Raw genomic sequence first — 16,681 nt, forward strand, 5'->3', positions numbered from 1 at the left:
CCACACAGGGCAAGTAGAGGTCCACAGCCACTGCTGCAGCAGACCCCCACCCCAAGACAGGCCCCCACAGCCCCCCACAACAGACCAGGTGAAGCCATCGGGGCCGGAGGGCCATCCAGAAAACCCGGCCAGCCCCAGCCCCACCCCTAACGGTTCACCCGCCAACCCCGTCAGCCGGACCAGCAACCCACCAGCCCCAGCACCGCCCCCAACGCAACCCCCCGTCCACGGCCCCAACCATCCCCGCCAGCAACAACCCCCGCACACCACCAAAGACCCCCCGGAAGCGGGCCACCCCCACGCCGGCACACGGGGCCATCGCGGCACCAGCGGTCACCGCCACCAGGCCCAAGGTCCCACAGGCCCCACCCGCCGGGCCCCTCACATCGAATCGGCCAAGCCAGAACGGCCCCGGCGAGGCCAGAGGCAAGCATGACCCCCAGCGCCACCGACGGTCCTAAGAGGGGACAACTGCCTCCAACATGCCCCCCACACAGAGACGGGAGCGGCAATCTCCAAGTCCTGTAGCACTCCCGGGTGAATCAGTAATGTAGTATTGTAATTTATTGTAGTTTATGTATGTGTTTGTTATGTATAAATGTGTGTGTATGTGGTTGTTTGTATGTGGTTGCGTGTGCATAATAGTATGGGTGTGTATGGGAAGATACATCAAAGAAAATAAACTTTAAGGACAGAGGGAAGCCATTGATGTACATGTGACGCATAATTTGTTTGTATAATTTGGAAGTCAGGCAGTTGCGGTTAAGAGGGAGATAATATGGTCCCAGGTTTGATTGAAATTCGGTAATTCATCATTTAGAGACGCCAGAAGTTTTTCATTTGATATATAATCAAGTAAGAGGCCTTTCCAAATGTGAATGTAGTTAGTTTTATTCTTGGAGTTTTATTTTTCCAATAGAATTTGATAATGGCAGTATTCAGTGATTTGAACCAAGAACAGTTTGGTGTGATGGGAATCATTGTAAATAGGTAGTTGACTTTCGGCAGGATTGACATTTTAACTGTTTCTATTTTTTCTATAAGTGATAATGGTAATTTCGTCCAGCGACTTAAATCATCCTGTATCCTTTGAAGTAGTGGAGAGAAGTTCAAGGAGAACAATTCTGATAGATTTGGGGAGATATTGATTCCTAAATATTTTATGTTGCCTACTGTTAGATCGTGAGGAGAAACTAACATTGAATGACATGATTTAGCCTTAAGAGGTGGTAAAATAGTTGATTTTGACCAGTTCACAGTATAACCAGAGATGCTAGAAAATGTTTCGATGCTGTCAAAACATTCTTTAAGAGATGACTCTGGCTTCCTAAGGAAGATCAGCACATCATCTGCATAAAGTATTATTTTGTGTTCCCTAGTTGGTGTTGGTATTCCTAAAATTGTTTTATTTTCCCTGATTAAAGCTGCAAGGGGTTCAATGAAGAGAGCAAAGAGAGACGGTGACAGTGGACACCCTTGTCTAGTGCCATTATTTAATCTGAAGTTTTTTTAAATTATCCTGTTAGTTGTGACTGTGGCCATTGGAGAAGTGTAAAGTGCTTTGATCTTCCCTGTAAATGATTCCCCAAAACCAAATACTGATAGACATGAACAGAGGAATTTCCAGTTAACTTTATCAAAAGCTTTCTCTGCATCTAGTGATAATACAAAGTCATCAGCATTACTTTTATTTGAAATTTGTATTAGATTGAATAGTTTTCTTGTGTTTTCAGAGGACTGTCTACCTTTGATGATACCCGTTTGATCTGGATGTATTAGAGTTGTCATGACTCGTTCTATTCTAGAGGCTAGCACTTTGCTAAAGATTTGAATGTCTGTGTTGATCAGCGAAAGGGGTCTGTAGTTAGCTGGGTTGGAGGGGTCTTTATCTGGTTTTAATAGTAGTGTGATCATAGCTGTATTCATTGACTAGGGAATTCTAGTTGTTGATGTGAATTATGTCAACATTCGAATGAATAGATTTGAGATAGTTGGCCAGAAGTGTTTGTAAAACTCAACTGGAAAACCGTCAGGGCCTGGAGATTTATTAATGGACATTTTATTAAGAGCTATGTAAATTTCCTCTGGTGAAATTGGCCTGTCTAAACTTGTTGCTTGTTCTCTAGATAGGTGTGGTAATTTTAACCCATTAAGGAACTTGCTGATATTGTCCGTGTCTTGGTTTAAATCGTCACTGTATAGTCGTTCATAAAAGTCTTCAAACACCTTATTGAGTTAACATATTTTCCATTGCTATCTTTTACGGTGGAAATAGTTGATTTGTCTTTTCCTTGTTTAATTAAATTTGCAAAATATTTAGCCGATTTGTTGCTGTGCTGGATTTCATTTAGACGTAGTCTTTGTATTTGGAATTTTTACCTTTTTATTCAAAATATCATTTAAATCCAGTTTAACTTTCCTAATCTGACACAGAATAGTGTCGGCTGGGTTTTCTGAGTATTCTACCTCAAGTTCTTTTAGTTTGGTCTCTAGATCTTTTGATTTCTGTTCTTCAGTCTTCTTCTTATGGGAAGAGAAGGAGATTATTTTTCCGCGTAGCACAGCTTTAGCCGTCTCCCAGAGGAGGGACGCAGAGATGTTTGGTGTATCATTGGTTTCTAGAAAGAAGGACCATTCTTTTTTAAAATAATCATCAAAATCTTTATCCTTCAGTAGAGATGTGTTCAACCTCCATCGAGTGGAAGACTTCAGTTGAGGTTGGATATTAAGACAAAGTGAGACTGGTGCATGGTCGCTTACAATTATGGGATGGATTTCTGTTTCTGATGTGATTGATAGTAGGGATTTACTGGTCAAAAAGAAGTCTATTCTAGATGAAGTGCGATGTACCTGTGAGAAGTATGTAAATCCTTTCTCATCCTGGTGGTTTAGCCTCCAGCTATCAGCTAGTCCAAACTCCTCCATGTACTGTTTTAGTACTGCTGTTGATACTGAGGTTTTAGTGTTTGCAGTTGAACTGGATCTGTCCTGGACTGGATCGAGCACAGTGTTAAAGTCACCACCTATAATAAGATTAGAACAGGGCAAATCAATTAGATTAGAGAACAAGGTGTGAAAGAAGTCTGGGTCTTCCTTGTTTGGCCCATATACACTCACTATAGTCAGATTTTGTTTGTTATTTAAGGAGATATGAATAATGACGTATCTGCCTTCTGGATCAGAAATTGTAGTGTTAAGTGTGAATTTGATTTTATTATTTATTAAGATTGCAGTTCCTCTTTGTCTGGAATTAAAATTTGCCATAAAGGTGTGTGGGAAGTTAGGAGATTGCAATACTGCATTTCTTGAGTCAACCAAGTGGGTTTCCTGTAGGAGACAGATGTCTGTATTCAGTTTTTTTAATTGTTTTTTAAATTTTATAACTTTTGCCTGACTTCCAAGTCCACAAACATTCCAGCTTGTAAACCTAACCATGTCCATCGAACAGTATGTCTAAGAGGCTATCATCCCGACGTGTGTGCGAATGTATGAGTGTGAAAGAATGAATGAAGTGAAACATGTTGTAGAGCAAAGAGGGATAGGTGTGGGGAGTAAACAGAAAAAAACAACAAGTGCCAGTGAGATGCGAGCAGATGTGAGTATATTATATGTTCATCGTTTTATATTAGCAGTTGTAGTTTTTTGTATCAGTACAGCCATGGCGTTAGATTGCTGTCACGGAACAATTGACCGTCGATGCAGAGTTTATCCACTGAGATAACAGCCCTCCTCTGTTTCTCCAGACACTGTCTCCTGATCGGGAACAGGATCTTGCGTCGGGCCTGGATCTCGCGGGGATATTGGTCATTTATTCCAAAGTTTGTTCCTTTGAGCTGGACTCCCTGTTTCTTCACCTGTTCCTTTTGTTTGTAGTGTTCAAACTTGGCGATAATGGGACGGGGGTAGTTCTTGTCCTTCCTGACTGGACCCAGGCGATGGACGCGGTGAAAAGTGATTTTACTCACTGTGTCAGAGGTAACTTCACTGTCCGTCATAAAGTTTTTTAGGGCCAATTCTGGGTCGGTCGGTGCCATCGATTCAGGTATCCCGGTGAATATGAGGTTGACTCTCATGGAGCGGGTTTGGAGGTCTAATAATGATTCCTTAAGTTCTTTGTTTTCTTTTTTTATTTCTGTCATCTCTTTTGTTAGAGAGGTGACGTTATCTTTTAGGTTTATTTGTTCTTTCGTAAGCGTTTCAATGCGGTCATGACAGAACTCTAAACTATTTTTTATGAATTGAAAGTCTTTGTGGAGTAATTCCACGAGGGCGATCCGTGACTCCAGAGCGTTAAGGGTTGTATTTATTGACATTAGACTGTCACTAACCTCTCTGTAGAATGGTGGTGGTGATGATGAAGGTAAATCCGTCTGGGTCGGCAAATCCATAACTTTAGGCGAGTCTGGAGATCTTTGCCGCTTCGTCGCTGGTGTGGAGGATTTTCCCTTCTAACTTTTCCCTCGGCCTCCCATGTTCTCTTGTCCGTAATAAAGAGTGTCAATATAATCCTCTAGTTGTTCGAGGGATTCCGTGGCTGCAGTTGGTTTATTTTTCTTTCAAATTATAGCGTTTAGTGATTGTTTTTGATCAGTGAGAGGGGGCCGCCATGTTTTTTTTTTTTCCACTCACATCAGACTCGCGAGAACGTGAATCACAGCGTCATCCCGTCTCCCCTGAACCTCAACTGTGGGATATTACAAAGCTGGTCTTGGTAGCTGCATCCCGGGCTTTGTGTAGCTTGGTAAAATAGTCATGTTGTTTTGCTAGCTTCGCTAGCAGGTCTTCCAAAATTCGCACTCTCTCAGCCTCCACCAAGTGTCTGTATTTCTCCGCGTGTTTTTTCTCATAATGCCGACTCAAATTATACTCCTTAAATACGGCGACCTGCTCACCACAAACTGAACAGACAGGTTTACCTCCGACTTCACTAAACAAATATTTAGTGCTCCAAATCTTCTTGAAATTTCGGCCTTCAGCGTCCACCTTTCTTTTTTTGACGTGCCCGTACATCGTTGAGGGGTGACGGTGACCGCTAATCATGTGCACTGATTGACTTGTTTTACGGATTACGCATACGACGTACGTAGGCTACGTACACTGTACATAAATAAACAGGCTTCAAAGTAAAAGCATTTCCGTTTTAGTTTATACAGCCTATGGTTTTAGTCCACGCATTAAAATTCAAAAGTAGGTTTTATTTTCTAAATTCCAAGTAACTTTTCGCGGGTGGTCAGAGTGGGCTCCCGGGCCGTATTTGGCCCGCGGGCCTTAAAATGCCCAGGTCTGTCCTAGAGGCTTCTCCAGCTACTGGAGAAGCTACATTCACACACACACTGAGAGATTGGGAAAACATCTTATATAATGAGATTGGGAAACATCTTGTGAAATCGTCTTGGCCGAATGTCCAAGGACCAAGGAGGTCCGGAGGACGGACCCCACTGTGTCCTGTATAAAGTCAATGTGAATTGTGTTGAGAATCTGATCTTACGGATTGCTTTGTGAATTACCTGCTGGGCTTCGACCCACAGTTAATAAAATCCATCATACCGTTGACTTGGTCTTCACTGGTTCACTCATTTCTCTTGGTTCCTTCTTCAATAGGAGTCAATACTGGGACCAGTTGGTGAAGTAGCACACCAGTCTGGTGGATGACACTGAAGATAAAATCAAATATTTAAAAAACAATTATATTAATGGAAAATGTTGAACGTAAGATAAAATAAAAATTCGATGGGTAACGACACAAATATGAAGCAACACGCACTGTCAGCCCTTGGACTTCTTGTTGTGATAATTGTGATTATCTAGAATGACCATTAAAGTCATGTCAACAATATTGTTTATCATTATTAAGCAAGTCATTTGTATTTATATAGCGCTTTTCCAGACCAGGGTCACAATTATATTAACAAAAATGACCATGAAACAGACATGGTGATAATGTACAAATTCTGAGATGAAGGTGACTCGCATGAAAGGTTGCATGTGAATAGGAAAACCATTCAAGACATTTAGGGTAACTGTAAAGTATATTGATACATCTGCCTTGGTCAAGTAATTGATAATGACTTTTTATATTTTATATTTCTCTGTAGTGATGTGACAACTGAGAAGGAAGAAGAGGCTGCAAGTATCTGTTAATCTACAAGACATCATCCACTCTAATATCAAACAAACTTTAGAAGTATATTTCTTAAGTCTCTATGCTCATGCTTGAGAGAATGCAATGCTGTGTTTACAAAAATAAGTATCAGTATAATCTTCGGTTATTTTATTCTCGTTTCGATCATATGTCTATTATGTTTGTTGCTTAAAAACATAACATTTTTCAATTGAGATGTAGAGCTTTTACGGTGCTGTTACAAACTGTTATTTGTAACACAAATGCACCACCTTTTACCCATATTTTATCAAATTGCCCTACACACTGAAGCCTTCTCTGAGAGATCAGTAGTCTAAATGAAATCCAAATGCACGATAATTCTGTTACTCTTTCCCCTACAATATCCATATCTTATTGTCTTAGAATTCAATTTCTTAAATCCACCATACACGAATATTACAGAAGTAGCTTGAAGGTGTATACAAGCAAAGCTACCTCCTACAAATAAATACTTTTTGTTTGTTTGTTACACTGTGTTCTGTGGTTCAATTCCAATACCAGCTTGTAGTTCTGTGATTTAGCATTTTTTATTTTTTGCTGTATTTTTTTTTTTGGCTCTCTCGCATTAGTTTTGGGGTCAACCATAACTTGAAATTGGTGTGGCCTTATTAAGGTTTGGCTGGCCACCAACTACCAACTGCCTATGAAGATCAAAAAAGTCTCCCAGAATTATCTGATCATTTGAAATAGACACGATCATCAATCTGCTCTGAGCTCCAGTCCTCATTTGACCGTCAAATGATTAAGCCGGTAGAACTGAGTTTGCACAGCCGTCATCCCTGGACCTCACCCTCAGCATTATTATCAGAAGAGGGTCCTGTGGATTGCAAGTCCTAGTCCTCCTTTCTTCATCAGTAAATAATTGAAAGATATCTTGCCAGGTTATATGGTCGTAAATATTGGGTAAATAATTTAACTTTTAACATCTTGTTTTAGCGTTTTTTCCATTTGAAAGAGTATCAGATTCAATATGGATAAAATGTGTAAAACAAAAAATGAATTAAAGTCCAGCACTTACAAACGATGTATCCGTCTTGAGCAGCTGAAGAACAAGATGATCGGCTTCTATTTAAGTAAGAAAACCTTCAGGGTGTGGTGCATGTGAATTCAATAATTACAGCATATTTGAAGCTCTGTAAAGTGTCGGACCAGGTGAATTCATTAAGATGATCTCTCCTCCATTTTAAAACCAGAAAGCAGTTTAAAGATTAAAGCAATTACTTCAGTCATTTAAGAGTCCGAATGTGGTCTCCATAAATGCATTAAAATGCAAGTTAAAATAAATAATTATACAATCATTATAGCTCAGTGACACAAGCCTGAGTGAATCATAGAGAAGGACAGAGAGTGAAATAGCTTTAATTTTCGTTGCCCAGGAATGTTGAGTTATTGACTTTCCTATTTCTGTTTTTCACGTTTTCTTTTGCGACTTAATGTTCTGTCACACCAGAATTTGATTTCTACCGTCCCTTGTAATGATATCAGTTAAGTTCAGGTGCGGGATGGCCTCACCAACCACTTGTTGACAGGCATCGTTGATGACTATATTCAAGCTTCAGCAAGAATATTTGTCGCCAGACCACAACCCACAGCCAAGCATACATCTACCAACTTCATAGATAAAGATGTAACGGACCGAAAAACTTCCCCCCCGATTTTCCCGCGATTCAAAACAACATACACAAACAGAATATACAATGACATCATGTACAGAGCATCAAACCTTAAACAAAACATGCTCATATTTGCCAAAACATATATATGTATCCTGTGACATCATGGTATGTTACAAAGTTTACTTTGTTAGTTAAATGAAAACATACATCATTTAAAATAGTTATTGTAATGAACTTATCTTCATTGGAAAACATCGGTGAAAGCTCCCCCACTCCTCAGGATCTGTGTCAACATTCTTCCGATGATAAGAAAACCCCACACCAGGTGGAATTGGCATTTCACAAACTTCGAGTGAGTAATCACAGCAGAGGAGGGATATTTCAGGGCAATAAAGTCCATTAGCCCGACTTCCCGATGCAAGGAGGATTAGAAGTTTGACAAACGGTCAAGCTAAACCTTCAGTGAACGAGGAGTTCAACACTCCATGTGAGATTCTGACCAACCAAGATCAGATAAGAACTTTTATGGCTTCCTGCAGACGCAGAGTTGGTGAAGATTGGCGAAACCAACATTGAAAGTGCTAACAGATGTCTTCACAGGCAAAATGTGTGCGTGTGTGGGTCTTGGATAATATTCATTGAAATGTGTATTACCTGCTTAAAGAAATATACTTGTAAATGAATAGAGCTATGTGCAAGGTGTTTGAAGTTATCAAAATGAAGAAAGTAATCACAGATGAAATATAAGAATTGAATTAATCATTATCAAAACCTTCATTTTGTAATACGTGTTCTACATTGGTCATGTTTGGTGTTATTTTAATGTCCACGCTCCGTGGGAAAAGAATCTAGAAAGAACAAATCGTTTTAAAGCATTTTTAATGTACATATGATTTTTCTTGTGTGATGAGAAGAAAAGACAATTGGAGAGGTAAGAAGGAGGAGGAGGGGATGTCAGTCTGGAAGATCCTTTTCCCGTCGAAGAAACGTCAACCAATCATAGGGGTTTGCCCCTTTTTACGATCACTAAGTTTCAACATAAGAACTGTGTTCAACTTAGAGAATTTGTGTTGTTCCGAAAAACAGAGCGTGCCTCTTAACATCAGAGTTTATAAACTGGTTCATCACCAACTGCCTTCAAGACGATCTACGGCCTCCTGACGAACTCCTGCAAGTCCAAACTGAGGACCGCACTGAAGGACCCGCTTCCAGCATCCTTCCAGACTCCGCAAAGTTCCGTGAGTTTCTTAATAATCTTGACCAGACCGGTCCGATTATTCCAAAATTCGCAGCACGTCTCCCAGACTGCGAATCTCCATCAAGAAGCAACAGCCCATGAATCATCCTTACCTCCCGTAAGAAGAAAGTGTTCCTGACCTAAAGACTTTCCCTCAGCGAAGTGAACATTCCAGGCGTTCAGCGCGTTCACGTGAGGTGTCTACAACCAGGAAGCCGACACTGTGATCCATCGGACCGCTTGGCCCCCTCATCGAAAGAACTTTGATTCCCTCGTTCCTGACTGTCTTCCTCATCATCCTCTCCTTCATCCTCATCCTCCAACTCCGTCATCCACTCGCTTGCCACCTTCATCTGGTCTCCAGCTGCTGCCTAAACCTCCATTCACCATCTACCGTCAAGTAAGAAGCTGATCACTTCATCTTGAACAAATTGATTTGTGTCTGGGTTGTTTAATATGCGGGTAGTCTATTAATATTTCGTCCACGATTCTTTTCCCGTTTCCGTTTTATTCTCGGTTCCGAAACTTACCATAACATACTCTTTTTTGTCATTCATTATTCATCCCTTTTTAAATAAATCTACAAAACGTCACGTCGTTGTACGCGTCTCTATTCTGGTATAATAACAGTCAATTTAAGAGCCTCTTACTCAGTAAAGAACAGATAATCACGACAAAAGTAGTAAACTTCAGTTAAATGAGATTGATTAAAACTAGTGTTTCATAGTTAATTAATTAGGCCAATTAATTAATTATTATCCACTTAAATTTAATAGTTTCCCTTAAACTATAACCAAGGGTGGTGCCCCCATTCTTCAGGTAAATCTTACGTAGAGGCAATTTTAAAGTTAAATCTACCAGAACTTAGATGTTCTGAAAATAAACCTTTTTATTAGGCCTATAAATCACTACATTATGTAGGTTTATTCTGGGTCAGGATGAACGACCTCCCTGGCTGGCAGATATATATAAGCAGTGGCCGGTTCTCATGTACTTTGCGTGGTCCATTTCCCAAAGCAGAGAAAATAAAGGGTTTATGTGTAAGTAATTTGATTCTAGGTAGAGTTAAGAACCTCTTGTTATTTGGTGCTGCTAGGCCAGTTACAACACTTGCAACTATCATCAAAAACCAAACCCGTCACGCAGTGTTGGACCCATGTGATGCCGTTGGCGCAACTGTAATAAGAACCTGAAGCATCGGACTTGGCATAAATCCCCCCAACTTTGTTTGCACAAAAGTTGTCACTTGGGGCCAGAGGAGGGAGCGGAACATTTGTTGTCAGGGGTTTAGGAGGAATCAAACGTGCCAATGTAGGAAGATGTGAAGGTAAAGGGAGTGGAGTATTTTTTGGCAGGGGTTTAGGAGGAGTCACACGTGCCAATGTAGGAAGATGTGAAGGTAAAGTAAGTAAGTAAGTAAGTAAGTAATATATATTTATATAGCGCTTTTCGAGACCAGGGTCACAAAGCGCTTTAACAATCAAAACAATACTCAAAACAGTACATACTTCAAAGATCAAGATAATACTGAGAACAACACAGGAGTTCGAGAAATTCAAGGAAAAGCCTGAACAAATAGAAACTTCTTAAGATGTTTCTTAAAGGAGTCAGTAGACTCCATCAAGCGCAAAGAGAGAGGAAGATTGTTCCAAAGCTTAGGAGCAACAGCCTGAAAAGATTTCTCTCCTCTGGTCCTGAGCCGTGTGCGTGGAACCATAAGTAGATTCTGATCCACAGACCTCAGAGACCGAGCTGGGGTGTAAGGCTGGATCAGATCAGTGATGTAAGGAGGAGCCTGACCATGAATAGCTCTGAAAGTAAGAACCAGAATTTTAAAGTTGATCCTGAAAGAAACTGGAAGCCAGTGAAGAGTTTTAAGGACCGGAGAAATGTGAGTTCTTCTACTAGAGCGGGTCAGAATTCTCGCTGCAGAGTTCTGAATCAACTGCAGGCGAGACAGCTCCTTCTTGTTAAGACATGAAAACAAACTGTTACAATAGTCCAGACGAGAAGAAACAAACGCATGGATTACAAGCTCCAGATCATGTTGTGACAGCATTTTCCTAAGTTTAGAGATTTTTCTCAGTTGAAGGAAACAGTTTCTGGTCAGTTTTCTACAGTGTTGAACAAGAGACATGTCTTTATCAAATACAACACCCAGGTTTCTCAGGCTCAGTTTGACAGACTGACCTAAGTCACCCAAGTACTGACTCAACCCTGGAATCGTATCATCAGGAGCAATCACCAGAGTTTCAGTTTTGTCCACATTAAGCTGTAAAGTGTTTTCACTCAGCCATTGTTTGATTTCTAGCAAACAATTGACTAAGCTGTTCAGCCTTTGGGGCTCAGTTGGGTCAAAAGAGCAGTAGAGCTGGATGTCATCAGCAAAAATGTGATAAGAAACATCTGGAAATCTCTGAATGATTTTACCAAGGGGAATCAAGTACAGCAAAAACAATAAAGGACCCAGAACAGAACCTTGAGGGACTCCACACAACAGATCTGCCGATTCAGACCTCATTTGATTGGCAGATACACTAAAACTGCGCCCAGAAAGGTAAGATGAGAACCATTCTAACACAGACCCAGACAGTCCCACTTCATCCCTTAGTCTTCTCAGCAGGATCTGGTGATCAACTGTGTCAAAGGCTGACGACAGATCCAAGAGAACCAGAACAGTGAATTTACCAGAGTCAGCCGACATCATGATGTCACTGGACACTTTCAGTAAAGCTGTCTCCGTAGAGTGATGTTTACGGAAGCCAGACTGAAACTTCTCATGGATGTCGCTCTGATCCAAGAACAAAGACAGCTGCTCGGACACCACCTTCTCCAAGATCTTGGACAAGAAAGGGAGCTTAGAAATAGGCCTGAAATTACTGAGGTCAGTTGGGTCTAAGCCTGGTTTTTTGAGCAGAGGCTCCACAATGGCATGTTTAAATGCATTGGGAAAAACCCCTGTGGAAAGGGAGAGGTTCACCATATTGGTAACCCAGGGGCCAATTACATCAAATACTTTGATAAAAAGCCTACAAGGAAGGACGTCATCTGAGCAAGAGGAGGGTTTCATCTTGTTCACTAGTGCTGAAATATCACCCAAAGATACAGCAGTGAAGGATGACCAAGAGGAGGAGATGGGCTCAGAGACAGTAGGGGTTCCCAACAAAGGGGGAGAGATTTTCTCTTTGATCAATTTAATTTTGTCAATGAAAAATCTCAACAATGCATTGCTGTCAGCTTCACAAGTGACAAGGAAAGGAGGCAGAGCTGCAAAAGAAACATCAATGTTAACCTGCCTTTTTCAATATCCAGTCATCTTAGGTGCTCTCATGATCCCAGAAGTGATTTTAGATAATTAATGAGTGGGAAGTTTCCCTGCCCACAGAACTTCCCTTCATGTAGCGAGCCTAAAGAAAAAATAAGCAGGTTAAAATCATAAAGAAGTTCATGTGAAGAGTTTTAGCGACCTTGATCTCAAAGCTGTCCTTGTTATCGTAGCCAACCCAATGAGTTTCTTTGGTAGCGTAACAAACCTTCTAGTCATCTGTCATTGTGACCGTTGCTCCTTGGAGGAAGGTACAAACCTGAAAGGTAAAAGATCTCAAGCAACAACCATCATGTAGACCCACAATAAGGTTGATTTATTCACCTCGTAATAGGACCAGATTCCTGCCTCTCCGGTGAAAACACCAGCAGGAGCAGGACCAGACGCCGGGGCCCCGACATAGCTGGACTGAGTAGAAAGTGTAAACGTTCTTCCATATGTAGCAAATCCCATGTTGAGCTTCTCCACAGGCATCCCCTGGTCTCTCCAATAACCCATCGCAAAGTCCTTGAAAATGTTTAATTAACATCATTTATAAAAAGTAATAATTTAAGAGATAGAAAAATCAGTTCAAATTTGAAATAGCAATTTAGCGTTTTAAATGTAATGCTATAGAACAGGGGCTCGGCAACCTTTACCACTAAAAGAGCTGTTTGTAACCGTTTCCGACGGGAGAAAAACCCTGGGAGCTGCAAAACCCTTTTGTTTTTATATAATTCCATATCATTTTCACTTTCTCTTCTTGCTTTTATGCTATATATAAAAAAACTTTATACAAAACATTAGTTAGTGATCTCAAAGGCAAACATTTTTGTTAATTTTAATGTGGCAACTGAAGCTTCATCTTCATTTTCATCCAAAAATACACTTAAGAAAATCTAAATACCTCCATGGTGCTGGCCTGTCCATATTGTATTGAAGCCTCCACATAAGGAATTCTTCAGAAAATACTTAAACAAGTCTATATTTTAGGCTTGTTCTGAGTGGATGATACTAGGTTGTCAGCCTAAATCTCTTATATCAGACAGTCGAGCAGTTTGAAGGTATCTGGATGTCTGGATGAAAAGTGTCTTTTTGGACGAAGACGGCTGAGCTCCAGTCACTACATGAAAATAAACATATTTGTCAATAACTCTTAAAAATAACAGATGACTCTGAAAATAATCCCAACCCTGATTTTTTAAGCATTGATAATTATCATAACAATGTTTTGTACTGTATATTTACTGCAGTTGTTTAACTTAGTCATGTTTTTTGTTGTCTTTTCTTATGTAGAGCAATATGTGACTAGGACATTCAAAACGAAACTATTTGATATCAAACTTAACCTAATTTATTACAATGTACACGTTTGTAACTGACTTGCTGAAACATATTAAATATTTTCCATGTAGGCAGAAATAAATTAAAGTTCACAAAGTTATTTCAGGTCTGCACAAATTTGAAATTACATTTTTGAACAAACCAAAAGAAAATACGATAACGATAATACGATTGTTTTGCGTGTCACTGTTCCTTTAAGAGTGAAACAGGTGACGGAGGGGGGAGCGAGGAGTCAAAATTCTGAGCTGATTATCGTGAAGAACTAATGTTGTTCTTATATCAGCGAAGATACGTCTTAGTGTAACAGTTTTTAATAAATAAAAAGTAAACGGAAGAAGGGGTTTGCTTGTTTTTCATGCATCATTGGAAAAACGCTATGAAACATTTAAATAAAATTCCCACATTTATACTTTTTTTTCAAAAAACTCATTGCCGCATCAGAGGGCTGGGTTGCCAACCCTTGATATCGAAGCACAGAGAGTGTGTACATGTGCCAAGGAGGGTCATCCTTAGAAATGTTTTACTTATCAAATGTGGGCTTGGCTGCAAATTTGGTAGATTACATTCAATAATTTTTCTTCAACCAAATATCTTTTCCGTGTGTTCCTATAGTCACCATTAACATTTAAGTAAAGAAATAAGTAAACAAACATCATGAATAAACATGTTTAAAATGTTGATATCCCAAATCTTTGGGACTTTTCTTTTTTAGCAGTGTAAGGGGAAAACGGGGGTAAACAATGTATTGGAGGTGTAAACATCCAACACTCACAGTATTCAGGTACACGTTGTTGCCGCCGTCGCTGCTTCCTTTGTACAGATGGCTGTTGTGACCCGTCACACTCTCCCATGTGCCGTGAAAGTCATACATCATCACGTTGATAAAATCAAGATACCTGACAAAACACTTGTTGAATTAGATATTTTCTAAGGTGAAACTTTAGAACCTACTTTGCCAACTCAGCGACTTCATAACCAGGATCGATTGTTCCTTTCCCAGCAGCAACAGCCGCAGACAGCAGAAGTCGTGTTTTCCCAGTTGCTTTTCCTTCAGCCTTGTACGCCTCCAAAAGCTCCTGCAGCATCACAAAAGAGACTGGTTCAGATCTAGCGCTACTTTCTGTCAATTTATCCTACTGATGGAGTTGTATGCAACAGTGCTAACCTTGCATAAAAGAGTGAACCTTTGTTTGTCCACCGCAGGACTTCCTCTAGCAGCAGGGTACTCACAGTCCAGATCCAGGCCATCAAATCCTTTACTTCTCAGAAACGTAATGGTAGATTGAATTAATGTTTGCCTGGTTGCTGACGTGGACACCATCGTGGAAAATCTGAGGAGAGGATCACATCCATTCAGGTTCCATCCATTTTAAGAAAGATATCTCTTGGCAAACGACTCACTTCTGAGATCCAAACTTCCAACCTCCGACTTTTTAGATTTGGACTTCTGTGCGAAAAACGTGTGTCACAGATACATTGAATCAATGCCCACCAATGTCAGCTGTTTCAGAAACATTCTGCCATGTGCTCTATTCTGTATCCCACCACCCACATTTTATACTAGTTATAATGATTTATCAATTAACTGTTTTTAAATCATTTTTACAACTGATTATTCTTCAAGTACATTTGACAAATGATAATGTAAAGTAAAAAAAACATGGATCTTATTTTAAAAACATTTACATACGTTTAACAAGTGATGTTATTTTACATAGTGCGGTTAATCACTAGCATGGCTGTGACTTCAACTCTTCAGTCCGCGTATCACGGCTAAACTAATGTCTACACTACAAACAGATATATAACTACCTCTGTCTCAGTCCGTTGAAGGCTTTATAGAGCTTCTTGTCGTTCCGCTCTACAGTCACTATTTAATTTAATTCGTTGATGTAGGAAAATGCATAGATCAGGTGAGTGCACAGGTTTGGGTCGATATCCAGCGGCATAAACTTCCCATCACCAGGTCGATACTGGGACCAGTTGGTGAAGTAGCACACCAGTCTGGTGGATGACGCTGAAGATAGAATAAAATATTTAAACAACTATATTAACAATTTTATTTTATTTAACAATTGTATTAAAGGGAAATGTTTGATTTAAACTCACCGATGTTGCTCACGAAAAGACAAAGACCTTGAAATAATTAGAAATAATCATTGAACTGATAACTGTAAATGTAAATAGAACCAAATCCTACCTGCGATGAGGACTATCCTGCTCATGATTCCTGCTGACGATCAGATCACAGTAACTGAGACACTGGCTTTCTGTTTATTTTTAGGAAATACACAGAGAGATCATTAACAGAGATCGGATTGTGTCACTCAAGCTTTCTTTTTGACAAAATCGGTTTTATGTTTTTGTTTTTCAATAAATGAACAGTTTTACAAAGGAAATAATAAACATTAGTTCCAGCAGTGAAAACATTTGTGTAGTAATTATATATGCCTTATAAAAAGGTCAATTTTCAGAGCATCTAAGTTCTGGTCGATTTAACTTTAAATCTGCCTCTAGGTCAAATGAATGAAGTTGGAGCACCACCCTTTGTTTTATAGTACAAGGGAAACTATTAAATTTACGTGGATAATAATAAATTAATTGGCCTTATTAATTAACTATGAAACACTAGTTTTAATCAACCTCATTAAACTGAGAGAGGAGAGAGGAAGGGGTGATGATGATGAGGAGGTTGTGCGTGTAGCTTGCTTGCGTCTTGAGAAAGTACTGCGGCTGGGGAGACATGCCGCACCTTGTTGCAGAAAGGGAGGGGGCAATGAGTAAGGGATTCATCTTTTAATGTGTAAAATGTCCGGCCTTTGGATGCCAGAGAGAGATGGGGGGGGGGGGAGGTCGGCATTCCAAAGATTTTGTAAACCAGAACTTTGGTCTTTCAGTTAACAACAAAAACAACATGAAGGATTTCACTATACATGAAACAAACACAGGGTCATCCAAAGCATACTTTAAAAAACAAAAAAAGAAACACATACATCGCTGCGTACAAAACTTATTTT

General features: G+C 39.9%; 1 pseudogene; it reads right to left on the reverse strand.

Annotated features, from left to right (window-relative positions):
• Window positions 1-10,095: 10,095 nt before the first annotated feature.
• LOC148059857 (acidic mammalian chitinase-like) lies at window positions 10,096-15,889 on the reverse strand (annotated as a pseudogene).
• Between the last annotated feature and the right edge of the window lie 792 nt (window positions 15,890-16,681).

The sequence above is a fragment of the Callionymus lyra genome, chromosome 19 (genome assembly GCF_982586985.1).
Source record: "Callionymus lyra chromosome 19, fCalLyr1.hap1.1, whole genome shotgun sequence".
Lineage (NCBI taxonomy): Eukaryota > Metazoa > Chordata > Actinopteri > Syngnathiformes > Callionymidae > Callionymus > Callionymus lyra.